Here is a 25,734-nt window from a genome sequence, read left to right on the forward strand (position 1 = left end):
GCTAGGACCTCCAGTACTATGTTGAATAACAGTGGTGACAGTGGACAATCCTTGTCTTCTTCCCAATCTTAGAGATGAAAATTCTTTCAGTTTTTTTATCATTGAGTATGTTAGTTGAGGATTTTTCATATGTTACTTTAAACCTAGTTTGCTCACAGTTTTTATCATGAATAGATGCTGTATTTTGTCAAATGTTTTTTCTGTATCTTTTGAGATAATCATTTTTTTAAAATTCTTCCTCTTGTTAATGTGATGTATCACATTGATTGAACCACCCTTGCATCCCTGCGATGTGACTAAGACCCACTTGGTTGTGGTAAATGATCCCTTAAATGTATTGTTAAATTCAGTTTGCTAATATTTTGTTGAGTTTTCCATCTATGCTCATCAGGGATATTATCTTACAGTTTTCTGGGTTTTTTTTTTTTGTTTGTTTGTTTTTTGTAGGGTCTTTGGTTTGGTTTCAGAGTAATGCTGGCCTCATAAAATGAATTTGGAAGTTTTCCTTCCTCGTCTATGTTTTGGAATAGTTTGAGAATAGGTATTACCTCTTCTTTAAATGTTGGTAATTCACTCATTAAGCCACATGGACTTTTTTTGTTGGGGAATTTTTTGATTACCAATTCAATTTTGTTAACTAGCAATCATTCTGTTCAAGTTTCATATTTTTTCTTGATTCAGCAATAGAAGATTGTATGTTTCTAGGAATTTATCCATTTCTTCTAGGTTGTTGAGTTTGTTGATACGTAGTTTTTTTCATAGTATTCTCTTACAATTCTTTGTATTTCTGTGGTTGTTATTTCTCTTACTTAATTTCTGCTTTTACTTGAGTCCTCTCTCTTTTCTTGATGAGTCTGACTAAAGGTTTATCAATTTTGTTTTTGTTTTCTTTTAAAGAAACAACACTTGTTTTCCTTCATCTTATATTGTTTTTTAGTCTCTATTTTATTTATTTCTGCTCTAGTATTTATTATTTCTTTCCTTCTACTAAATTTGGACTTTTTTTTCTTTTTCTAGGTCCTTTAGGAGGAAGGTTATATTGTTTAGTTGAGTTGTCTTGTGTCTTGAGATAGGCCAGTTATCACTATAAACTTCCCTCTTAGAACTGCTTTTGCTCTGTCTCAAAGGCTTTGCACCATCATGTTTTCATTTTCATTTGTCTCCATGTATTTTTTAATTTCATTTTTGATTTCTTTGTTGATCCATTGGTTCCTTAGCAGAATGTTTTTTAGCCTCATGCATTGTATTTTTTCCAGCTTTTTTCTTATAATTGATTTCTAGTTTTATACCATTGCAGTCTGAAAAGGTACCTGATATGATTTCAATCTTAAATTTACAGAGATTTGTCCTATGGGTTAACATGTGACCCATCCTGTATAGTGTTCTATGTACACTTGAAAAGAATGTGTATTCTATTGTATTTGGATGAAATGTTCTGTATACATCTGTTTGGTTCATCTGGTCTAATGTGTTATTCAAAGCCATTGTTATCCTTGTTAATTTTTTGTGTGGATGATCTATGCATTGATGTAACTGGGTGTTAAACTCCTATACTACTATTGTATTACTCTAAGTTTCTTCCTTTATGTCTGTTACTATTTGCTTTATATATTTAGCTACTCCTACATTGGTAGGATAGATATTTGCTGTTGTTATATCTTCTTTTTGGATTGATACCTTTTGATATCATTTTGCAACGTCCTTCTTTGTCTCTTGAACCAGTCTTTATTTTAAAGCCTATTTTACCTGACATAAGTATTGCTACCCCAGCGTTTTTTCACTTCCATTGCATGGAACACCTTTTTTAATCACTTTACTTTCAGCCTGTTTGTGTCCTTAGGTCTGAAGTGAGTCTCCTGTAGGCAGCATATAGATGGGTCTTTTTTTTTTTTTTTTTTTTTTATCCATTTAGTCACCCAATGACTTGTGATTGGAGTATTCAGTCCATTTACATTTAATTATTGATGAATATATACTAATTGCTATTTTGTTAACTGGTTTCTAGTTGATTTTGTAGCTTTTCTTTGTTCCTTTCTCTCTTCCTTTGTGGTTTGATGCTTTCTTTAGTGTTATTCTTTGATTTCTTTATCTTTTGTTTCTGAATTTACTGAGACCTTGTTTTATGGCCTGGAATATGGTCTATCTGGTAAATATTCTGGGTGGACTTAAAAACAGTGTGTATTCTGCCATTGTTGAGTGGAGTCTTTGAAAACATCACTTGAATCAAGCTGGTTGTAAATGTTAAAATCTTCCATATCTTTGTTGACTAGCTACTTGTTCTATCAATTATTGAGTGAAGGATATTGAACTCCCTATTTGTGAAGTTGTCTATTTCTATATGTATTTTGCAGCTCTTTATTAGGCAAATACATTATTTAGTATATTTATACCCTCTTAATGATTTGACTGCTTTAACATTATGATGACCTTCTTTATCCCTGGAAATATTCTTTGCTCTGAAATCTACTTTCTCTGGTACAACTATAGCCATTCTAGATTTCTTTTGACTAGTATTAGTTGCAATATTATTTTTCACCCTTTAACTTTTAGCTATTTGTGTCTTTATTTTTAAAGTGAATTTTTTATAAGTAGTATGTAGCTGAGGATTGCTTTTTTAAAAAAAACCCTTATGAAATTCTTTGCCTTTGGGGTGCCTGGGTGGCTCAGTGGGTTAAAGCCTCTGCCTTCAGCTCAGGTCATGATCTCAGGGTCCTGGGATTGAGCTCTGCATCGGGCTCTCTGCTCAAGGGGAAGCCTGCTTCCTCCTCTCTCTCTCTCTGCCTGCCTCTCTGCCTACTTGTGATCTCTGTCTGTCAAATAAATAAAAAAAAGAAAAAAGAAATTCTTTGCCTTTTAATTAATCATATTTTATTGAGTATATTTTAGTGATTTCATTTTACTTCTTCTGTTAGCTTTTTAGCTGTAACTTTTTGTTTCATCACATCAGCAGTTGTTTTAGAGTTTATAGCAGCCAACTTTAACCCATCACAGTCTGCTTTTAAGGGATATTATAACACTTCACATATATTATAAGAATTGTTGTATAGTATACTTCCATCTCTTTACTCCCGATTTTAATGCTATTTAATGCAATGTACTTTATTTATACAAATACATCTCACAAAAACAAAAACAAAACAAAAAACTTTATCATTGTATTTAATAAAATATTTAAATAACAAGAAAAATCTTACATATTTACCATTTAGCTACTCTATATTTACCATGTAGTTTATCATGTAATTACTATGATGATTTTCATTTCTTTATATAAATCTAGATTTCTATCCATCATCATTCTTCTATTACCTGAAGATTGGCTAGTGATGAATATTTATTTTAAAAAATAATTTTGGGGAGATAGAATTGTAGCTTGACAGTTGTTTTTTCTTTAAATATTTTCAAGATGTAACTCAACTGTCTTTCACATTGTTTCTAATGAGAAATCTGTTGTCATTCTTATCTGGGCTTCTCTGTACATAATATGCTGTTTATTATGTAAATATACTAAAACTATAAGGGATTTTCTCTTTTTTACTTTTTTTCCTCACTGGTTTTAAGCAATTGGATTATAATATAACTCGGTGAAGTTTTCTTTGTGTTTCTTTGTGTTTGTGTGTAGGGTTTATGGAACTTCTATAAAACTTTTATGGAACTTCTATGGGTTTATAGTTTTTCATTGTATTTGAAATATTTGAGATAATATTTCTCCAACTATTTTTTGTATCTCATTCCCTTTCCTTTGTAAACTCCAGTTATACATATATGAGGCTGCTTGAATGTATCCCATATCGCACTGATGCTTTTTAAAAATTAAGAAATTTCTTTGTTTTTATTTAGATAGTTTCCATTACTTTTTTTTCAAGTTTACTGATCATTTTACTAAAATGCCTGGTCTGCTACCAATCCTAAACAATGTAGTTTTCATTGCAGACATTATTATTTTCACCTCTGTGTATCTGATTAGGATTCTTTTTTATAGCTTCTATGTTTGTACATAACTTTTGAACATTTGTAATACAGTTAGAGTAACTGCTTTGTAATGCCCGTTTCCTGTCTGCTAATTTTAACATCTGTGTCAGTCTGAGTTGGTTTCAGCTGATTTATATTCATTCTCATTATGGGATGTATTTTCCTTGCTTCTTTGTATGTTTGGTAATCTTTAATTAAATGCCAATTAAATCGGCTTTGTGACTTTAAATATTTGGGTTCTAGATATTTTTGTATTCCTATGAATATTCTTTTTTAAAAAAGATGTATTTATTTTTATTTGTGGGGAAGGAAGGACAGAGGGAGAGGGAGAATCTCAAGCAGACTCCCCACTGAGTGGGGAGCCTGATGCAGGGGTCAATATCAGGACCCTGAGATCATGACCTGAGCTGAAATCAAGAGTCAGACACTTAACTGACTGAGCTACACAGGCACCCTTCCTATGAATAGCCCTAAATGTTGCAGTTCAATTAGTTGGAAACAGCTTCTTTTGAGTTTGCTTTTAAGAGCTGTTAGGTGGCATCTGAGGAATATTTAGTCTAGGACTAATTTTAAATTTCTTTCTCTTTACTAATGCACTTCCATTTTGTTATTTCCCATGCCTTGTAAATCATCAGGTTTACCAGTCTGGCTAGTGCAAAAAAGGCATTATTCTGACCTTGTGTAAAGGCCAGGCACTGCTCCCTCTAATATTCTCTCATCATTCTTTTCTTTGCCTCAAGTGGTTTCCTCATATATATACACCAGATAGTACTCAGTTAAGTACTTATCTCCAGAATTATTTCTCTGTGCAATTCCTGTCTCTGTCCTGTGAACTCTAGCCTCCTTGGTCTCTCTGGGCACTTAGCCTTGTCTGCTTAACTCAGGGAATCTGCTGGGCTCTATTTGGTTCCCCCCACCTTGCACTGTACATTCTCATCTCTCTCAAGGGAGAAAGCTAGGGCAATAGTAGAGCCCACTTCATTTGTTCTCCATCTCCCAGGTATCACAACCCTTTGTTCTCTGATCTATTGTGTTTTGAGAATGGTAGTTTCATATTTGTTTGTTGTCTGTTTTTGCTGTTGTTATTTCAGATGAGAGAGTAAATCTCGTTTCTATTATTCAATCTATTACAGAATGTCATTATGTTTTCATTATGTTGTTTTTATTTTATTATAGATTTATAGATTATCATTTCTTAATGGTTAATGCTTTTAATGGCCTGTATAAGCAACCATTGAATATTCTGAGGTATCAAAATATTCTCTTTGTTCTCACTTTAGAGCTTCATTTGTTTTACCTCTTGCATTTAGATGTGCAATCAGCCTGGAATTTATTTTTGTATATGGTGTAAAGTAGAGGTCAAGAAGATTTTTTTTGTGTGTGTGTGTGTATGTATGGATATGCAATTGACCCATTGCTACTTACTGAAAAGATCATATTTTCTGCACTTCACTGGAGTGTCACCTTTGTCATAAATCAGGTGACTTTACATACATTACTTTGTTTATAAACTCAGTTCTGTTCCATTTTCAGGCTTCCTAAATGCCACACTTTTTCTAATTAGTATAGTGTGTGTATACACACACACACATTATAGTATATAGTATAGTATAGTATAATTAGTATAGTACAGTATAGTGAGTTTTGATATATGGTAGTAAGGCCTTCAGTTTTTAAATTTACTGTTCTTAAAGACTTCCTTGTCTATTCATAAGCCTTTGTATTTCCTTAGGAATTTCAGAATCATCAATTTCTGCAAAAATTACCTGCTGGGATTTTAAGTCGTTTACACATTGAATTGATAGATTGGTTTGTGTTAAAGTGACATTTTTAATATTTGTTCTTTTTGTCCATGAACATATTTGTTCTTTTTGTCCATATCCTCCATTTTTTTAGCATCTTTCAACTTCTCTCACTAATGTTTTATAGTTTTCAGTGTAAAAGTGTTGTACATTTTTGTTCTGCTCAGTATTTTAAAGGCTGTCTATATTAACAAGGATCATTTACTCATTTTCTCTCCAAAGGTTTTCTAAGATTTCAAAATGGTGAGATAAACCAGATGTGGGTCAGTCTACAAGAAGCATATAGTGTAGTGATAAGAAGAGTTCATCATATTCATGGTTCAAGTAGTAAACTTATATAATTAAAGCAAATTATAACATATTAAATTAATATTGAATTTTAGGATGTCATGAGTTTATTTTTGCTTTTACACTTGTTTAGATTTTGGGGGGGGTGGCATAGGAGGCACATTTGCTTTATTGTTTATTTGTATATTTAAACAAATACAATAAACCCTGTTTTAAAAATATAAGGCACATAAAATCCTCCAGAACTTCCTTATTATTTTAAAATTCCTATTGTCTAATAAAAGTATTTGAACTAGAGCTATCTGGAAATTCACATGATAAATTTTTTGAATGCAGGATACCTGAAACATTATTATATCTTAACTCATGGGACAATTGAACAGTGTCAAATCAAATGTTTATATGTGAATAATTATAACTACAGTTACACTTGCAGAAGCCTTAATTAGCTTATCCACATATGTACAGTCAGATCCTCAAATGTTAATTATATAAAATCTAAAGGAAGAATGGCATGTAGGGAGATGGCATTTTTAGTCTTCCTTCCGTAAGTCACTTGCTATTTGCAAAGGCTAGTGTCATAAGATGCTAAAGACCATGGACAAATACTGTTCATCTGACACCTGAATCCAGCCATCCTGATTGGTATGATAATGCCTGAATGTATCTGTCAATGCTGGTAAGGAAATCATGGAATGTTGCACTTAGGAGGCCACAGAAACTTCACTTTCACTGATCATGCATTCTGCAAGAAGACACAGCCTTGGATGAAGTCATCAAATGATTTGTCCCTGTCCACATCTGTCAGACTTGCGAAGGAGGATGTCCTGAAACTGGTCAGAGAACTGTTACCCTGAGAGTACTTGCCTGAGCTTATTCTTCTCAATAATCCTAGAGTTGTCCCTGTGATAAGAGTGGAAGATGTTCTGCTAGTCTGTGATGTACTTACAGATGCCAGTGAACTTGCTTTTTTCTTTCAAACACAGACAAAATGGCCTGACAGTCAACTGATTAAATGGAGTCCATATCCCATTGGATAGTGCTTGCTGAAGCTTGTTGTCCAATATCACCCCACTCCTATCTTTATCAACCCTTTGGAAAACATGCCACAAGGAGCTCTGGTCTGATAGTGCTGCACCTCTGGCAGGGGGGCCCAAGGCCTAGGCAGTAGGGTAGGTGCCATGGGCTCAGTTGCACAGCTGGGCTGAGGCACTGGGGGAACATGAGCGGCGTTTAGGTTTTACTCTGTAAAATTGACAGATCTGATTAACATCATGGTAAAAATAATTTAATGGATCCACAAGAGCTTTTCTCTTGTGCAAAATATCTATTTATCACTGAAATTTGAAAAACTGTTTAAGAAAATGATTTTTGCCTAATTCATGTTCATTGTCAAATTGAATGTCAAATACATAGGTATAATAGTGGATGAAGTAACTCAAGGAACTTTCTAGAAATAGCCTCTAACTCTTTAAGAGTTCAGTTATTAATGGAATTTCTTCCTGAAGGTAGCAGAAGAAAATCCACTAAAAAATTCTTTTATTAAATGAAGTGTCAAAGGAAACATTCTGACACATCAAAGGTAGAGGATAAGCTCCAAGTCTCATAGTCCATGAGAACTTAACTTGTGGTTTTAGTCATTTGTATTTGGGTCATTGGTCATGCCTGATTAAAACACTGAAACAAAAAGTGTAAAAATACAAGAGCTATTTGTTTGGGACTGAACTCAAAACCAGAGGATTTTAAGAATTTTTTTGTTGAGGGATTGTTTTTGTTTTTAATATTTGGTCTGACATGATCTTTGAAACATTATTCTATGAGCACTTTGGGTGAGGGAATCAAGTGTAAAGTAAGGCAAGATGCACGGTTTATCTATATAATAACATTTGGGTGAAAAGGCCTTAATTGATCATATTTTTCCAAACAGATATATCTGACATCATGTAATTTAAATACCAAGATCTACTACCAGTTTGTCCTCTTTTCCTACAGGTATTTAGCATCAGTAACTGTGATGATAATCTCAAATACCAGGCACTTGTGTTTCATGAATATGTGTTGAATTGAAATAAATTTTGCTTATAAATGCAGAGAAAATCTTGTTTCTTGTCAAAACAACAAAAGTAGTAGTTAACTGAAGAAAAAGCCATGTTAATAATTTCTATAAAGGTAATAGTCATTTTATTATATCATCTATAGGCTTATTATGAAAGACCTAAAAATGTGATACCTTTGCAATCAGGGGAAGGAGAGGCCCTGCTTGTTTTATGATGTTATTCTCCAATTAGTGTGTGACTAATAGAGAAAGTATGTGACTCTTGGGGCATCCCTGCAGGTACAGTGAATGAGCAAATTCTTAGCAGCATTATGACATCACCAGGGAGCGTGACTTGGGTCAAGAGCTTGGCAGGAGGCTTTGGGAACAGTAGAATCAACAGCAATCAGGATTGGCAAGCCAACATACTGGCCACCATAAAACTAAAAAGAGAGCTTATTGTACCTCATGTACAGCAACAGGTTTAACAGAAAAGTAGACATGTTTATAGTCCCAGATTTACAGCATGCCTTATAAACACCTTATTACTTAGAATCCAGTCTGCTGTCCTAGAAACTAAGAATGTGACTTTGTTAAGCAGTAGGATTTGTTGACATAAATGTCTTGACTAAGTTTGCCATTGTGGTTAACCCAAACGCATTTACTCCTGGGAAAGTAAACACAAGCAAACAAAATGCCTCTTATACTACAATACAGTAAGTTTCAAATTGACCAAACTTAATGCTATGACATAAATATGCTTAATGTTTATGGAATTTTTTAGAAACATTTTGCCATGTTGGGCTTACCATCCTGTATAAGTCTTACTAAATGGGAATGTGTTTTCAGAATTACATGTGCTTAAAGACTTCATCAGATATATTCAGAAAACCTGCCATGAATACTGGGGCTGACCACGCAGCAAATAAAATGGGTCATGGTCTCCTCAGACATTAATGTGGATAAATCAGTTCTCCACCATGTAATAGCTACACACTGAAATGGTTACCAACAATTAAAAATAGAGAACTAATGGAAAATAATGTTGAATAAATATTATAAAACCACATGAAAATACGTTCAAGGAAGGCAAAGTATCTGGCTGGAACCCACAAAGTTGAAAAAATTCCTAGGGAAAAATGAAAATTCAGACTGATCTTCTGCTGCTTAAAAATTCATCTAAAACCCTTGGTTCAGGGGTAGATTGTTGAAGCTACAGACTCAGGACCATTGGAGAATAACATAATCAACTTAGCAGGTTTCATAGCCTTTCAGGCTTACGGTCAACAGTCTTCAAGCCTCAAAAATTCTATAGCAAAAAACTTCTTTCAGTCATATACAAATGGGTAGCCATGAGTACATAGTTTGGATCTAAAATAATGACCAACTTGTTTTGAAACAGAATTTATGTCAATAAAGATCTACAGAAAATTAAGAAGATGCTGTCTCTGCAATTGCAGAATAAATTGTGAACAATAGACAGTTGCTAATTTACCAGATCCTACAAATGATAGCTCCTATAAATGATAAGAACTTGGGAATTTTTCTAACAGCACAGTGTAGTTGGCTTCATAAGCTACAGCAAAGAAAAACGACCACATGAAGCCATGAAAACATGTTTACAAGTTTAAGATACGAGAAATACTGTTTTGCAGTAGCATATTCAAGAATGATATCAGGGATTTAGTTGACTAAGCTCCATGAGTCTTCTCCAAATCAAATGTAAGCCCTATTAACAGAAGTAAAATATTTAAAATGAGAGAGTTGACGGTTGCAATTACTGTGCATACTTCTGGGCACACAAATTAAAACTGACATTGACAAACTAAAGGAAACCCAGAGGAAAGTAATTTGAACAGAAATTAGGACCACATAGTCTCACATTATGAGAAAGTTGAAAAAGGATGTTTAGTTTGTAAAAAAATGTTTCAGAGAAATATGATCATTGACTCAGATACATGGAATATAACACAATCTAGCTTTGTTCCAGTTTCAACAAATATAAATTATAAGGAAACCAACAAAACATAAGAATGAACATTCTATTTCTAAATAAACAAAACTGTCTAAAAATAGGATGGCCTTCCTTGGTAGGACGGACATCACTGGAAATGTTGAAAGGTTGAACAACCTGCTGGTGTTTATTGTAGAAGAGACTAAAGCTCTGGAGGGAAGGGGAGATTGGACTATATAGAATGGTTTTCAAATCATTTAATGGAACCTTAGAATCTTCAGTGAAACAAAGAAACTGAGTAATATGTTAGAGCTCTGCCTTTTTTTTGTCCCCCCTTTATTCAAGGCAGTTTGGGTCAAATTTATTTTATATATGGCATTCTACCCAAGATTTAATTTTATAAAAGTTTTGTGCTACTAAAAAAAAATCTCATAAACCATTACAGAAGATGATTTCTGAAGTTAATTCTGATGTTATTACATGATTCAGATGTGAAAAATTCCATCTTTGTGGTGTGACCCACTGTCATGTTTCCAAGACCAGAGGAGATCTGTTTAATGAAATGCTGGTACTCTGAGGGCTTAGAGGATTATATGTGAAGGAATAGCAACTGGTTACTATCAAGACTGTGGCTTAGGCAGAAGAGAATATTCATAGCAGGGATGTGGTCAAGGTAAATTTCTAGGATAATCAGAAGAAAAAACCTACAGTCTAGAGATGTGACATATTGGAGTAATTTCTAAAACCACGTGATTATTGTTCACAATATTGTGAAAGAGAAAACATCCATGGCCTCCAAGGGATGTCTCAGTGCTGATATTCCTTAAATCAGATTTCATTTACAGTGAAGCACTCATTTTGAGTTGCTTGTAGAAAGCTTAAGTCTCTGAGGTCAGGGAAGAAGGCTGATTTAATTTTTTATGTATCTTAGCATGTTAAGGCCACTGGAATAATTCCAGAGAAAGGGTGCATCTTTCTTTGACCATCCTCTTTTAAGGAAAGTAGTTGATAATTAGAAATTTTATCCTAGACCTGATCTCATTTTGTCTCCCAATGATGAGCCAAGGAATATAGGGCATGCATTTTCACCTTTAATTCTGAGATGAGAGAATTGAATTTCAGAAACAATCAGTGACCTGTCCAGATCACACAGCTAATTCATGGGGGACCAGGATGAAATCTCTCTTGATTCCAAGTTTAAAACTCTTGTAATATTTTTAACACGTGGATTCTTTAACTAAGCAGCTCTGATAAAGCTCAGAGATCCCTTAAACTGTGTCTTTCTTCTTCTAATTTCTTTGTGTCTGACATATAGTAACTGCTATTTGACACAGCCTTAGTTTTGGATGTATAGTGAACAAAAATCCTCACTTGGATTCAAATAGCAACATCTCTATTAAAAATCAACAGTTCTCTAGAAATAAACAGGTCTATTAAAAAAACTTAATTCAGTGACTCAGCAAATCATGTTGTGATAGCTTTCAGTAATTACTTTTTATTTTTGTTTTTGTTTTTCTAAGTGTCTATGGTAAGAGAAGCATGCAGGAAAACATCAGGTTTTGCATGCCCTTTTATTTTCATTACCTCTTCTACTACTTGAGAATGTCTGGCCTTTACCAGCCTGCTGAATTTCTGGCAGGTGGACCAGTCTTGGCAAAACATCCTGGATCATATTAGCTGAAAATAAATGTAAAGGGACCATAAGAAGCTAGATTTCCCCCAAATGGTGCCCTGGAAAAGGGTTCATTTTTCTTGACTGTTCAGTTTCTAGTTTGAGTCTTCAAAGCCCAGACTGCCAGGGTCTTGGATGTAAGAATTATTAGTAAAAAAAAAAAAAAAAATTCTAATATGGCCTTTATGGGAAGCAGAGAAAAAGCCACTGGGATTTTCTTATCTCTTTTTATACTTGGACTTCACTGCTTCTTTCAAAAAGAGAGTGTATGGTGTCTATTAAGAGACAATTTACTCTTGTAGCCAACTCAGAGCAATTTCCACAGGATCAGTCTTACTTTCCTGGGTTAGTATAGCTGAAGATGCAGTTTCTCAAAGGATAGTCCTTGAATAGAGAGATTAAGACCATGTATGCACAGAACATGGCATTAAAGAGTCCATTTCAACTATATACTATATCCTTTCTGTGAAAAATCATAGTGCGTACGGAAAAATCCTATAGTTCAGAAATCAATTGTTTATTGCTTAGCTCAATTATTTCTCAAATTTAGTTGGCTATTGTGTTGAATCTTGCTTGCCCTTTTCCTGCTCATTCTGTATTGGGGAGAGGTAGAAGAGCGTGGGTATAATGGCAAGTGGTTTTTGTTTTGTTTTGGGTTTTTTTTTTTCCCCATTTGTTGTTGTTGTTGTTTTCAGGCTTGCATTGGCAACTAGCTTCCTGAGTTGGATCTGTTCGTGCTGCCTGGAGAGAAACTTCTGCAATCACCAGTGACATCTTCTCAGCATTTGTCGGATTTCTAAAATGCTCATCTGCTCAAAGCCAACTCAGGCAAAAAATGTGTTGCGTACACCATGTCCTAAGTTCTGCCCCGCAAGAATCCCATATTGAGACTGACAGTGTCCCTTTTAGGGCCACTGACTTCTCCAGACAAGTCTGAGATAATATATCAAGTCACTGATTCCTGAGCAGCACTGACTTCTATAGTTCGGCACTCTTTTGCAAGAAGCAGTATCAGGTATGGTAGGCTAATAATGTCCTCCCAAAGATGCCTACACCTCCCAAAGAAGCCTAGAACCAGTTATGCTATCTTACATGGCAAAGGGGATTTTGCAGATGTGATTACACTTAGGGTTTTAAGGTGGGAGATTATGTTGTACTATAGGTGGACCCAATATAACCATAAGGGTCCTTATAAGAGGGAAACTGGAGAGTCACAGTCAGAGGAAAAGACGTAATGATGGAAGCAGAACTGGAATAATACTGAAGCCATGAGACAAAGAATGTGGGCAGCCTCTAGGCAAAGAAAAGGCCAAGAAAGAAAGAAAGAAAGAAAGAAAGAAAGAAAATAAATGAACGAACAGACAGACAAACTGGAAAAGGTAAGGAAACAGATTCTTCCCCAGAACCTCCAGAAGGAACACAGTCCTGCTGACCCATTTTAGACTTCTTCTAGGCCTGCATATAATAAATTTATGTCACTTTCAAGACCCTAAGTGTGATATAATTTGTTGGGTGCAAGGGTGCTACAATACACCAGGGATGATGAAAGTAAAATAAAACTTGAGTAATTGAAGATTCTAAGGTTTTTTTCAGCACCCTCAGACAGTCTAAATTTCTTCAAGAGGATTACTTTGGATCAGTATCCCATCTATTTGTTCTAGCTGGGCCAGATTTCTCATTCTCAACTCTATCATACCTTCTTTGAATACTGATTTTTGAAATAACAGTTTCTATAATCACAATACCTGCCAGGTGATTTATAAACTCTATGTGTGCATATATATATATATACATATATATGTTATTATATATGTATATGTATATGTGTATTTTATATATATATATTTTTTTTTAAACAGGAACATTTGAAATTTAAACAGGGAAATTTGAAATTGATTTATTTGCAAACATTCAAATTCAGCACAGCTAAGAAAATAGCCATCTAATTTTCTAAGACTTTAATAAATGAATTTCCTAAACAGAAGTAATTTATAAGTACATTGTAGAATCAAAATAGATAATTATTAATTTAGTCACCAATTTTATAAAAGCTGTAACTAAAATTTTAAAAATATAAGTTTCTATGACACATTCTGGGATTGTGGGTCTTAAAATATTTAAAGATCAGTAATGATCATTGTAAAATCATTACATCAGAAAGAGAAAGAAAAGTAGAGATAGTAAGAGAGAGAGTTTCTTTCTTTTTTTTTTTTTGAGAGAGTTTATTTCTTAAAAATTTTTTTGATCAAAAGTCATCTTTATTACTAGTTTAGATTTAAGAACATGGCCTGACCTGTGGCTTAGTAAGAGAGAGAATTTAAATTCTATTAAAAAAATCTTAGGTTGGGTTGAAAAAATATTGAGAAGTTAGTGTCTCTGGGATCTTAATAACATAAAAATTGGAAGAAGCTTGTCAGGTTAATAGGAGGAATTTCCCAGTAGAAATTATTGTGCATCTGGTTTAAGAAACAGATCTCACGATTATATATGATCGTTGTGTTGTTACTGGAAAAGTTTAAGATATTTAAAAATGTGGGTTACCTTGGATAATTTAAGTAATTTTCCTTTAACACTATTTATATTATTTTTTTCCTAAGAAGATTCCTTCTTATGAGACATTCTAGAGGGTCACTTTTGTCAAGCCTTTATTCAAATGATGTAGATTCAATCAATAGGTCTTAGTCTGAATTCACAAACTTCTCATACCTTGGTATCTTTATGTATGAAGAGAAAAAGAAGCCTGTGTCAAGGGCTAGAAGATCAACAACAAAGTTAATGAGCTCTACAAAGATCTAATCTTGCTTTATACAGCTAGGTTTACGAAGTTTCCTTTTTGACATTATTGTGACTTTACTGAGCATCATAGAAACACTATTCCAGTTTGTGGAAATTTTCACTGGCTTTAAATTGCTTTTATTTTAAGGGAATTGTTCCCTTCAGTTTTGATCCAGGAAATAGCAGTGTATACATGATAGCTATGACGTACTTATGACATCTAAGCTGGTCAGAGTCCATGCTTGTGGCAGCGGCAAATGGCAAACACTTATATAAGAGTTACTATGGGCCAGGCCCTGTTCCAAACAAATTAGGCTTCCCACAAGCAGCCAGCATAACCCCAACCACTTAAAAGATCCCTAAAATCAGTTACTGCACTACTGGCACTACTGGCTGCCAGCTTCTTACAAAACTGTATTTTTATACTTGCAATGCAGTATAGTGAAATATTATGAGCTCTAGAGTCAGTTTGGTTCCACTCTTTATTATTTAAATTCATAAAAACCTCTATGAGGCTCGGTTTCCTCATCTTAAAAATGGAAGGAATACCTTCCTTCCTCCCTTTCCCACACAGAGGGGCCAAGACAGGTCTAAATGGGACCACCAATGGTATTAGAACTGGGGTTTAGGTCCTCCAGAGAGAAATCTAGCAGGAAGTATCAGGCTTTAGTTGGCCGGAAGCACACTCAAAGGAATGTTAGTCAGTGTTCTTATGGAAAATAGTTACCGATGCAAGATTTATCACCTGATATATTCCTGGGCTTATCAGAACCCTGGGTAGTTAAAACTACCAATTCAGCACTTGTTTACTGCGCAATCATTTCACTGGGGTAAGAAAAGTATTGGAATTCTGAGGTTTGATAACACATACACACAGAGAAAGAAAGAGAAAGACAGAGAGAGATTGAATTTTTTCATTAACTCAACAGATTTTAGGTGAGGGGGAGACAGGTAGACTTGCTAGTACTCACATTCCATTCTCTAAGGACAATTTACACAACAGGGAATTTATAAGTTGGGAAAATATTCTAGAAGACCTTTGCAAAGGGATAGGATAGTTTGGGTTTAGAGTTTACATTTACTGAACAACAACAAAATGACTGATTTTCTTTTAGTTATTCTTTTGGAACTACTGAAAAGAAATTCAAATACAAAAATTGCTCTCTACCATGGAAAACCATGTCCTTACAACAATTTTTATAGCGTACTAATTCTGTTCATGGTCATTTTGTCTTTACTATTATTCATATCTTAAAAAAAACCTTAATAATCTTAACAATTCATGTCTTACAAACACAAATATATAAATAAAATGAAAATTTCAAACTCATAGTGGTGAAAACATTCTGATAAAAAATAATGAAGGGTTAGAGATCCTGAAATAAAATTCCCACTAAAAACATGTAGAATGCTGAATGAAATACTTTACATGTCTCTTTATATTTATAGCTTTTTGAAGCTCACAGAGAAAGTAGAGTGGGAAACTGACAACCAAATCTTTAGGGGCTCTAGCCATTTGGCAATCTCTATGCCCATAGGCTTGGGTATTAAACGTGGGGAGGAGATCTAGCAAGTAAGAACCGAGACTTTAGATTCATGCTGGGGCTCCTGAAGCCCTAGAACCCCAGTAAAATTTGCTTTATTCTTCTTCATACATTTTTGTATGTATAGAATATTTCGTTATTTTCTTTAAGTTCTAAAAGGCCTTAAAAACATGGGAAACTTTGAGGGATTGTATGCACTAATTCTCATTTACTTAGCTATCTAATGAATGAATTTTTAATTAACAATTTACAATTTATTTTAACAATTTTTAATTTAACAATTTGACACATAGTGATGTAGCCAACACTAAATAATCAGTTCTAAAGGATGGCGAGTATGATATGGAAAAGCCCAACTACTGGCTATCTGAAAGTAATTTCTTCCTAGGTTTTGACAGTTTCACAGTCTGCTCATTCAACCAGCATAAACAGGGTACAAGCTATTCTAACTAACTGAATATGTATAATGCATGGGTTGAAATCGATCTAACATTCTCATTTTTTACTGTCTTTCTAGTGATCTTCAAGAAGGCTCCTTTGGCTATTTGCCATCAGTGAAATAAACCCCATACCAGTGCAGATGGCCCACTCTGGGACAGAGACTTGTGCGCTACTAGATTCTGACAATATATACGCTCCCTCAATCTGGCTTGGTAGTAGAGCCACCTAGCAAAACTGGATTTTTTTGTTGTTGTTGTCTTTTTAGAGAGAAAATTGGGGAGGGGCAGAGGGAGCGAGAGAGAGAATCCCAAGCAGGATCCACGCCTTGTGCATGAGCCTGACTTGGGGCTTGATCTCACAACCTCAAGATCAGGATCTGAGCTGAAATCAAGAGTTGGGATGCTTCACTAACTGAGCCACCCAGGTGTCCACAAAATAGATGTATCTTTACAGATCCAGTGTTTCCTTGGAGAATTATCTAAAATAACTAAGAGTGAACACCAAAATGTTAGCAGTCCTGAAAAGACTAGGTGTGCATTTGTTTTTTTAATAAAGAACAGCAACCTTCATTATATGACAGGAAAAAGTCCAAACACTTTCAGTTTATATTGTTTAATCCTTGAAACATTCCAGAAGAAAGATATAATCATTTTTATTTTATAGATGAGGAAATTGAGGCTCAGAGATGTTAAGTATTTTACCAACATCGTAAGATGTTGACAGAATTAATTGTGGAGCCAGGATTTGGGCCAGGGCAGTTCATTTCCTCAAACATAGGGTTCTAGGCCTTTTATCTTCTCAACCACTAAGGAAGATAGATTTGCCAGGCAGATATGTGGGTACAGTGGTTTTCTTCATCTTGGCTAACCTCAGAGTAAGTGCTAGGGAAATACCTAGCTTATATGAAAAGAATCTTTTTGTCCTGGTTTTGATCTAGTTCCCTGGCAGGCTTGTTAAGATTTGTCTTAACACATACATTTCCCATGCCAAAGCACACGTGGTAAGTTTGGACATATGGTCTCATTTTTATGATCTTTTAACCTTTACATATTTTAAATACTTCATGGTGGGGTTAATTATTTGTGGTGACAGAGATTGGCAGATGGGTCTGATGGGGCCATGTCTGGAATCCCTAAGGAATGAAAGGATTGATACCCTATGGAACATACTTTCAAAGATAAATCTATAAATGTAAAGAAGAAATTTTTGACACACATAAATGAGCATGATAAGTCAAAAATTTATTCTGAGATTATCACTGTATTTTGAGATTAACCTTATTGTGCTTCTAACCATTTTTAAAATGAATAAATACTGGGTAATGTGAATTGCTTAGAAAATGATCATTTAACTATTTTTGTCCTTGTATGTTCTGAACACACAATTGGATTGGAGGGTTGAAACACTGAAAATGGTAAGACTGGCTAAAGGACTTCCAACTTTGTTGAGACTTAATATACTTTAGGTAATTTGATAGTGAGATCTCTAATGTCATAGAATTACAAATAACTTTAATGTAGTTTTAACTGCAAAATTTGATAGTAAACCCGAGTTCTCAACCTTCTAGAAACGCTTTGACAAGAAATTTAGAATGAAATAAACAGAGATAACAAAGCACCTAATAGAGCCAAAATCAGGAGTTATAAGCTCACCAAAGACTTGATACAAATTAAACTCTATATGGTATATGTATATTATATGCTTATCACGGCTGAGCTTCAATAAGCCATGTCAGTGGACATGAGTCTGTTTTTGGAAGCAGTAAAGAGGCCAGGTTTGTAGGTACAGTTTTCTGAGGTTTGGATCTAGTGAACAAGGTTGTGGTCCTAAATCCTGGATATGTGGAAAGCTTCTTTACCTACTCTATAAACCTACTCTAGGGGGTAAATTTTCCCCTAGAGACCATTTGGCAATGTCTGGAAAACTTTTTGTTTGTCACAACTGGGAAAATGGGTGCCACAGATGTCTAGTGGGTAGAGGCCAGAGATGTTAAACATTCAACAATGCACCAGAGAGTTCCCCACAACAAGGAATTACCAGTCTCAAATGTAGTAGTTCTGAGGTTGAGAAGCCCTGCCGTAAACCAAGATCACCTAAGCTGGTTTTTAAATATCCCAGGCTGCTTTGTGATTAGATCTTAGAAAAGTCTCACACTGTGCAACTAATGTGAAAAGTCAATCTGAATACAGGGTTTAAGGCAGAATATAGTCTCCAGCTTGATTAATGACTGTCCTGAAATATGTTTCAAATCTTGCTAAATTTATTAACTATTAGCAAGGTGCTCTTTGAATAAATCTAATACATATTTTATTTCATATTTAAAAGTGGACATACTTAATAGTTTACCTTTTTGTGCCTAGAAATTATAGCTGTATTAATTTACTTTCTGAAATTTGTAACAAAACTTGCTTGACAAACAGCAATTCTGAGTTTTTCAGAACAAGGTTTACATGAACAATAGGTAGAATATTAAGTAAAGCTATCTCATGAAATATCACCATCTAAAATTTCACTACGTCAAGGAAAATGCAACCACATTCTACATCATGTGTGGCTTTTAACTGCATGGTCAGAAATTGGTAATTGGCCCAAGATGGATGTATATTCCTTAACACTTATGCTTAGACTGTAATGGTCCCATAGCAGTCAATATTTATAGAAACGATCTCCAGGTTCAGCTCTGTGCTAGGTTAAAAAGGAGATGCTCTTCCTCATCACCACTCTTCATCCCTACTCCTACTCCTCTTTTTTACCTTGTTTTTCAGTTATCTGATATTTATCTTAAAGAGCCAGATACATTTCTCCTTCTTCAGTTTTTTAACCTGTTTGAGTTATTATAACCAAAACCACCTAATCGTAAACAATAGACATTTATTTTCCACAGTTCTGGGGACTGGAAAGTCCAAGATCAAGGTACTGGAATGGTTGGGTGAAGGTCGTCTTCCTGGTTCATAGTTGGCATCTTTGTGCTATGTCCTAACATGGTGGAGGGGCAAGAGATGGCCCTAGAACTTCTTTTCTAATGCACTAATCTTATTCATGAGGGCTCCACACTCATGATCTAAGTAAGCATCTTCCGAATCCTAACCTCCTAATATCATCATCTTTAGGAGTTAGGATTCCAACATGTGAGTTTGGGGGGCACACAGGCATTCAGACCTTAGCATTCAGGGAATAGGGAAAAAAAATACATCTTTCAGGTTATTTTATTTTTTGATTTTATTATCTGACACAATGGGTGGTCTAAATAAAGAGCTGGTCCTATTAATCAAATACATCAGATAGAATTCCCTACATTAGCTATACTATCACCCAATTTTTTGGGGGCCGATGTTCTATAATCTTATTTGTCCACTTTTAATCAATAAATAATTTACATTGTCAGGTATACTAGGAAATAATATTACTGAAGCAAGTCGTGTGGGGGATCTATCGAATGTTCTTTTCTTTGATGTTGCTGTTGTTATTGCTGCTTAGGGATTACTCATGCTTTAATACTTTTTTCAAGCTTAAAATCGTTACGGTCATGATGAATGGAACGAAGAGTGGGTAGAGAGGTAATAGTTTGCTGAGCAGTGATGGGCGAACCGAGACCTGAATGGCAGCAGGAATCCAGCCATGGGAAGATATGTGGGAAAGGTGTGTTAAATAAGAGAGGGAATGAGAGAACACAGCCCTGGAGTAGGACGAAGTTGGTGAGTTCAAGGGGCTGAAGAATTTCAGTGGCTGGAGCACAGAAAGCAACAGAGAGAATGGTTGGAGACCATGGCAATGGGCGGGGTCCTGATTGTCCAAGGCTACATAGCACAGATTTTATTCTAAATGCCACCGTGAAGCAGAAACAAAACCCTTTCTGAGGAGCCTCCTCCCTTCACTTCTGTGAAGACCATGTCCTTGATTCGTTCTTCTGCTTGTGAGAAAACGTACAACTCAAGTATTATTGTTTGAACTAACTGAACTGGCAATAAGTGAAAGTTACTGGAAGAAGAAAGACAGACAAAACAAAATTCTTAGGATTAGCAAAGGAACACACCAGCAAATTAGACGCACAATTGTGAAAGGACTCATCATTCCCCAAGTTTTGACTCTAAATTATCTCAGGACCTGTAGAATTCAGTTATGTTGTGTGAGATCTTTCAAAGAGGTTGTTAAAATTTGGTCTGCAGAATATAATCTTAACTCTTTGTGTTTGGGCTGGAAGCTTTATCTCTGTTCCACAGGCTGTTAGCTTTGTGGTATGCTGTTCAGGTACAAATCTCGGCTTTCCATTTACTAACTAAAGCTGGTTAATATGCTATTCTACATTTTTAGGCCAAAGATTCCTCATCTATAAAATGGAGATAATAGTACTTAACTCACAGTATTGTTGGGGGAATAAATGAATAAATACATGCCATTTAGGAGATGTTCCTAGAACAGTGCCAGTTGGAGTAATAAATATCAGTTAGCTGTTGTTGTCCTTATTATTGATGAGGACCACCATCTCTCTCTCTCTCTCTCTCTCTCTCTGTCTCTTTCTGAGTATCTTAGACCTTTGTGTTCAAGACTGATGGATCTTGTTGAATTTGAGGATAGTTGAGGACAGAGTTGGACCCTCAGTTTTATTCTTAGAATAGCAAATATTTAAGAAGATCTAGGAAGCATTTTTTTTCTCTCTCCAATAAGACTTACTGGTTGGATGATCAGAAACTGATGTTGTAGAGAAATGACTGGTATTTCTGGGGTCCTGCATCCCCTCTCATACTTCATAGAGCATGGCAATAATGAAAGGAAGAATAAATATAGTCAAGATGACAAGATGCTAATCAAAAGTCTGTTCCCAACAAGTTGTGTGACCCTGAACAACTGAGAACAATCATACAACTGGAGGCACTGAGTTAAATAATATGTGAAGCACCTTCTAACATTAATATTTTACAGTTTAGGGTATATTTTATCCTTTCCATGCTTCATACTGGGCCCTAAACTATGGAGGGGGAAAAAGCATATTAGGGGAAAAAAAAGAAGGAGAAATAAAAGGGGAAATAAACACAGAGGAAGAATAGGTTATTAAGAAATGAGTACAGTAAGAAATAGAGGTAATGTAGATGGGTTCAGACAACCAGTATCAACTGGTTGTCTGAACCCATCTACATTAATATGTGGATATTAAATTAAATATCCACAGTATGCTAGCCTGGGGATATGACGATGGACAAGCCCTCATAGAATGTACAGATGATTGCAGAGTATGTAAACACACAGCCACAAAGAGAACACCAGAAGCTAACATCATCTGGAGAGTGAAGGGAATATTCTCTGAAAAAGAGTGCTGGAGACTGGGGGTAGAGCATTCTAGGTAGAGAAAATAGCATTTACAAAAGCTGTGAGATAGGAGAGACCCTGAATTTCCAGGTAGTGAGGGATTTCATGTATGGTTGTGACCAGGGAGAAAATGAAGCAAGAAGAGTGACCTTATCTTCTAAAAACCAACTAGTGGGTGCAGATGAAAATCATTCCATTTCATCCCCTCCCGTATCTGCTGTAATGTGGGATGGCCACATGTGGTTTTATCTTCCCCAACTGACTATCCATCACCCTAAAATAAGCAGTAACACAAATCCTAGCCTGGTCATCCCCAGAGAATCCCTTCTAGGTCATCTGAGGGCAAAAGAGAACACTGTGTTTTGACAGGGGGAAATTCCTTAGTAGAGAAAAGAAATAAAGAGAGAATGTTAAATATGTCTCCATATGTTTCCTCCTCACCCTCATTCCTGCATCTTATGCAAAGTGTTCTCTCTTTCCCCCCCTTTTTTCTTTTTCTTTTGGCTCAAATCATAGTACTGAAAATGTAAAACCTGCAGTTTTGGTTATGTTACCAAAGGAAACAGTTTTACTTAAAATCTTGTTTTTGCCAAAATATTTTCAAAGTAGCTGGAGAGTTGTCAAACCACAGTGGCTCTCAGCTGTGCTTCCTTCTAGCATTTCCCCAGGTTCTCCCAGCACAGCACTCAGTAATTGGATATTATTTGAGGAGGAGGGGGAAAATGCTGCACGAGACAGTTTGTAGATTTAAGAACTACACTCTGGTGCTGAAGGCTAGAGATGCAGAGGTGCTCGGCAGCCAAACTCCAGGGCTGCGTGACTGTGTGTCATTCCTGGATGCAGCTTTCAGCAAGGAGACCTAGAGGAAGCATGCTGGTAACCATCAATATTTAGACTATCATTCCGAAGTCTTTAGATTGTTTTCTTTCTTAGTCACATGGCTTTACCAAAAGAATCTATTCTGATAAACAAAATGTTACTGAACACATCTTGAAATGACATGCGTTTTGTCCTTGCAGGTACTGAGAGCTTTCCCCCATCCCTATCCATCTCTTCTAATTCTAGCTAGCATTTCTGAGTTTTACGTACCAGTAGAATTATTTAGCAAGAAGCAACCAACCTTTGTTCTCCTCTAACTGCTTTATTCCATGACCCTGAAAGAGGTACAAACTCATTTAAGGACTTCGGGAAGCAGAGGCAGTAGTTACCATGTCTACTTAACTCATCTAGAAACTGAAGTTTAGAATAAAGTAACATGACTTTTCTAAGGACAAGTCAAAGCTGTTTTTTTTTTTCTTTGTAATATGCTTCTAATCCATTTGATTGCAAGATGGAATAAAATAGAGCAAATAAAATTATGATAAAAATAATTTTAAGGACTATGTAGAAATTATAATTATCAATAATCACTAATTGGCAATAGATTAGACCACAGGGTTTAAGTGCTATTACTCCAATCTATTTTTACTAGAGCTACCATTATATCTTTAGGGTCCTGGCAGAAAACAGATGGCATACTCTGAAACAGTAGTAGAAGGAAGTTAAACGGAGTGGATAGGATCAAGGGAACCAATGAGAGATGGTAAAGCACTTAGGACTGGTAATAGTGAGAAGCAGTTGTCAGACCATCATTCCTAGGCCTAGAGGGCCAGGGAAGGAGCAGTGACCAGAGCCTGGTGAAACCTTTTAGGATAGCAGAGGGGATGCCTGACATGGACATGAGCTGGGGGACCTCCCAAAACCCATGACCTTGCTTTTTTCATCTCTGATCTCCTGCAAGTGACTCCCATTGGTAAAACCAACAAGAAGCATGGGTGATGCTATCTGGAGTGCTTGGATCTCTTCTCTTTATATACTATTTATATGCTGATGATTGCCAGGTTTTTATTTGGATTTTTAAGATTTTAAGCTTAATGAACTGAATTTCAAGTTTTTACTAGATATCTCCTGAGTACCTGAGCACCCCCCCCCCCCCGCCACCATTTCTGTTCCTCCATCTCAGCTGCTATTTGTTTCCTACCAGCTGCAGTTAAAAAATCTTGGAGATATCCCTAACTCCCTTCTTTTCATGACCAGCATTCTGACCTTCAGCAAATCTTAAGACCCTCCTTCAGCATCTATCTGGAATCCGACCACTTCTCATTGTTTTAATTTTACCACCACAGTCTGAGTCCTAACCATCATTTGCCTGGAATATGACCCTGGGTTTGCTGTTTCCATCCTTACTCTCTTTAGTTTCTACACAGAAGCAAAAGTGAACATTGGAAAAACATAAATTAGACCATATTGGGTTTCTACTCAGAATGTCTAATAGCTTCCTATTTCATTCAAACTAGAGAAAGTAAAATTCTTAAAATGGCTTACAAGATCTGCCCATCCACTCTCTTAATTCTCTGGTATCATTTCCTCCCACCTCCTCCTCTTTTATTCATTCTGCTAACACCAACTCTGTACCATGCCTAAAACAAACTGGGTGCACTTTCACTTCTAAACAGTGTTTGTATTTGGTATTTACTTATCCTGTATACTCTTCCTCCAAATATCTCCACAGCTCAGTCCAAATTTTCAAATTTTTTTCAAAAGTCACCTTATTATAAGGCCTTCCCTGACCCTATATTAAAATGCAATTCCCCCCACCCCAGAGTTCTCAACGCACTTCTCTATTTCACTTTTCTGCATAGCACTTATGACCATCTGACACATTTTATATTTAGCTGAGTCTTCTTCTGCTTATACCACCATCCCCACTATAATAAAAGATCTATCATGCTATCACTTGATAGTACTTGGCGCAGAGATATCTAAATATCCCTAATTTGAATCAGAGAGTTTTTAAATATATTCGGAGTAGCCTAGTTACAAGTAGTTTAAATTTGAAATCAAGACAACATTTGAGCCCTTTCTGTAGAAATGAGTTACAGGCATTGTAGAGATCTCCCTGGAAGCTGGGAGAACCAAAGAGAAGCCTCTTTCATAAAAATATTAGCAGTTAGATTATCTGAAATCACTCAGGGCCAGAGCTTATCCCAAGAACAAACAATGTACTACGATTTGCTGAAATCTGAGCTTTTGTCACAGATTAGGGTTTAAGAACTGTGAGTAAAGGAAAGAGGCTTCATAGCAGAAGCCACGGAGGATTCAGTATGTTCTATCTAGTCTTGACAAATGTTCAGTCCCAGGCTATACTTCTCAGCCTCACTTTAAATATTTTAATGTATAAGATGTTAAAAAATAGTAGAGTATATAAGGCCTCACATAACCCGGAGACCAAAACCTATAAAATGATGAAGTTGTTGAAAAATACTTCTGACTTCTCCACTACTGTGTTAAAGAGATATCAATAAGCTGATATTTGTTGAATAAATACAAAAAGTTTTGTTCAATTTCAGCAGAATGGTAAACCTGGAAAGAAATTAATTATGATTGGGGGTTTTCTATAGGCAAAGAATAGAATTAGGCATTAGCCAAATAATATAATTTCATGGGCTCAAGAGTACACAACCTAACTCTACACCTAAAAGAGGCCTCAACACAAACAGAAATCCATTCTATAAGCTTGCTGATTCCTGAAGTCCTATATTCCACAATCTCTCTTTTACTTAAGGATTTAATCCCATTTAAAGGTAACTATTCCCTGGGTGAGGTCCCTCACCAGTTATTTATTCCTCAGAGTAAAAAAAGAATTTGAGACAGGTTTTGTCAAAGGAATAGTGGTATGATATAAGGATTTTGAGAAGCCTGTGATCCAGGAAACAAAGGATTATGAGACTCAGACAACAAACATCACCTATCTCATAGTTTTTCCTGGATTCAGCATCACTACATCTGTTTTAAAGATTCCTCATCTCCAAGATGAAATGTCTTTTTGGGTAAGTTGTCATTTCAAAGACCCAGGTAAGCTTTTGTCTATCTGGACATGGGAATAGGAGAGTGGTGCCTATCAGATG

At 35.6% G+C, this 25,734-nt stretch overlaps 1 pseudogene; it reads right to left on the minus strand.

The window, feature by feature from the left end:
- Nucleotides 1-6,640: 6,640 nt before the first annotated feature.
- Nucleotides 6,641-25,734, minus strand: part of LOC131831104 (programmed cell death protein 6-like) — a 32,458-nt pseudogene continuing 13,364 nt past the window's right edge.

The sequence above is a fragment of the Mustela lutreola genome, chromosome 5 (genome assembly GCF_030435805.1).
Source record: "Mustela lutreola isolate mMusLut2 chromosome 5, mMusLut2.pri, whole genome shotgun sequence".
Taxonomy (NCBI): domain Eukaryota; kingdom Metazoa; phylum Chordata; class Mammalia; order Carnivora; family Mustelidae; genus Mustela; species Mustela lutreola.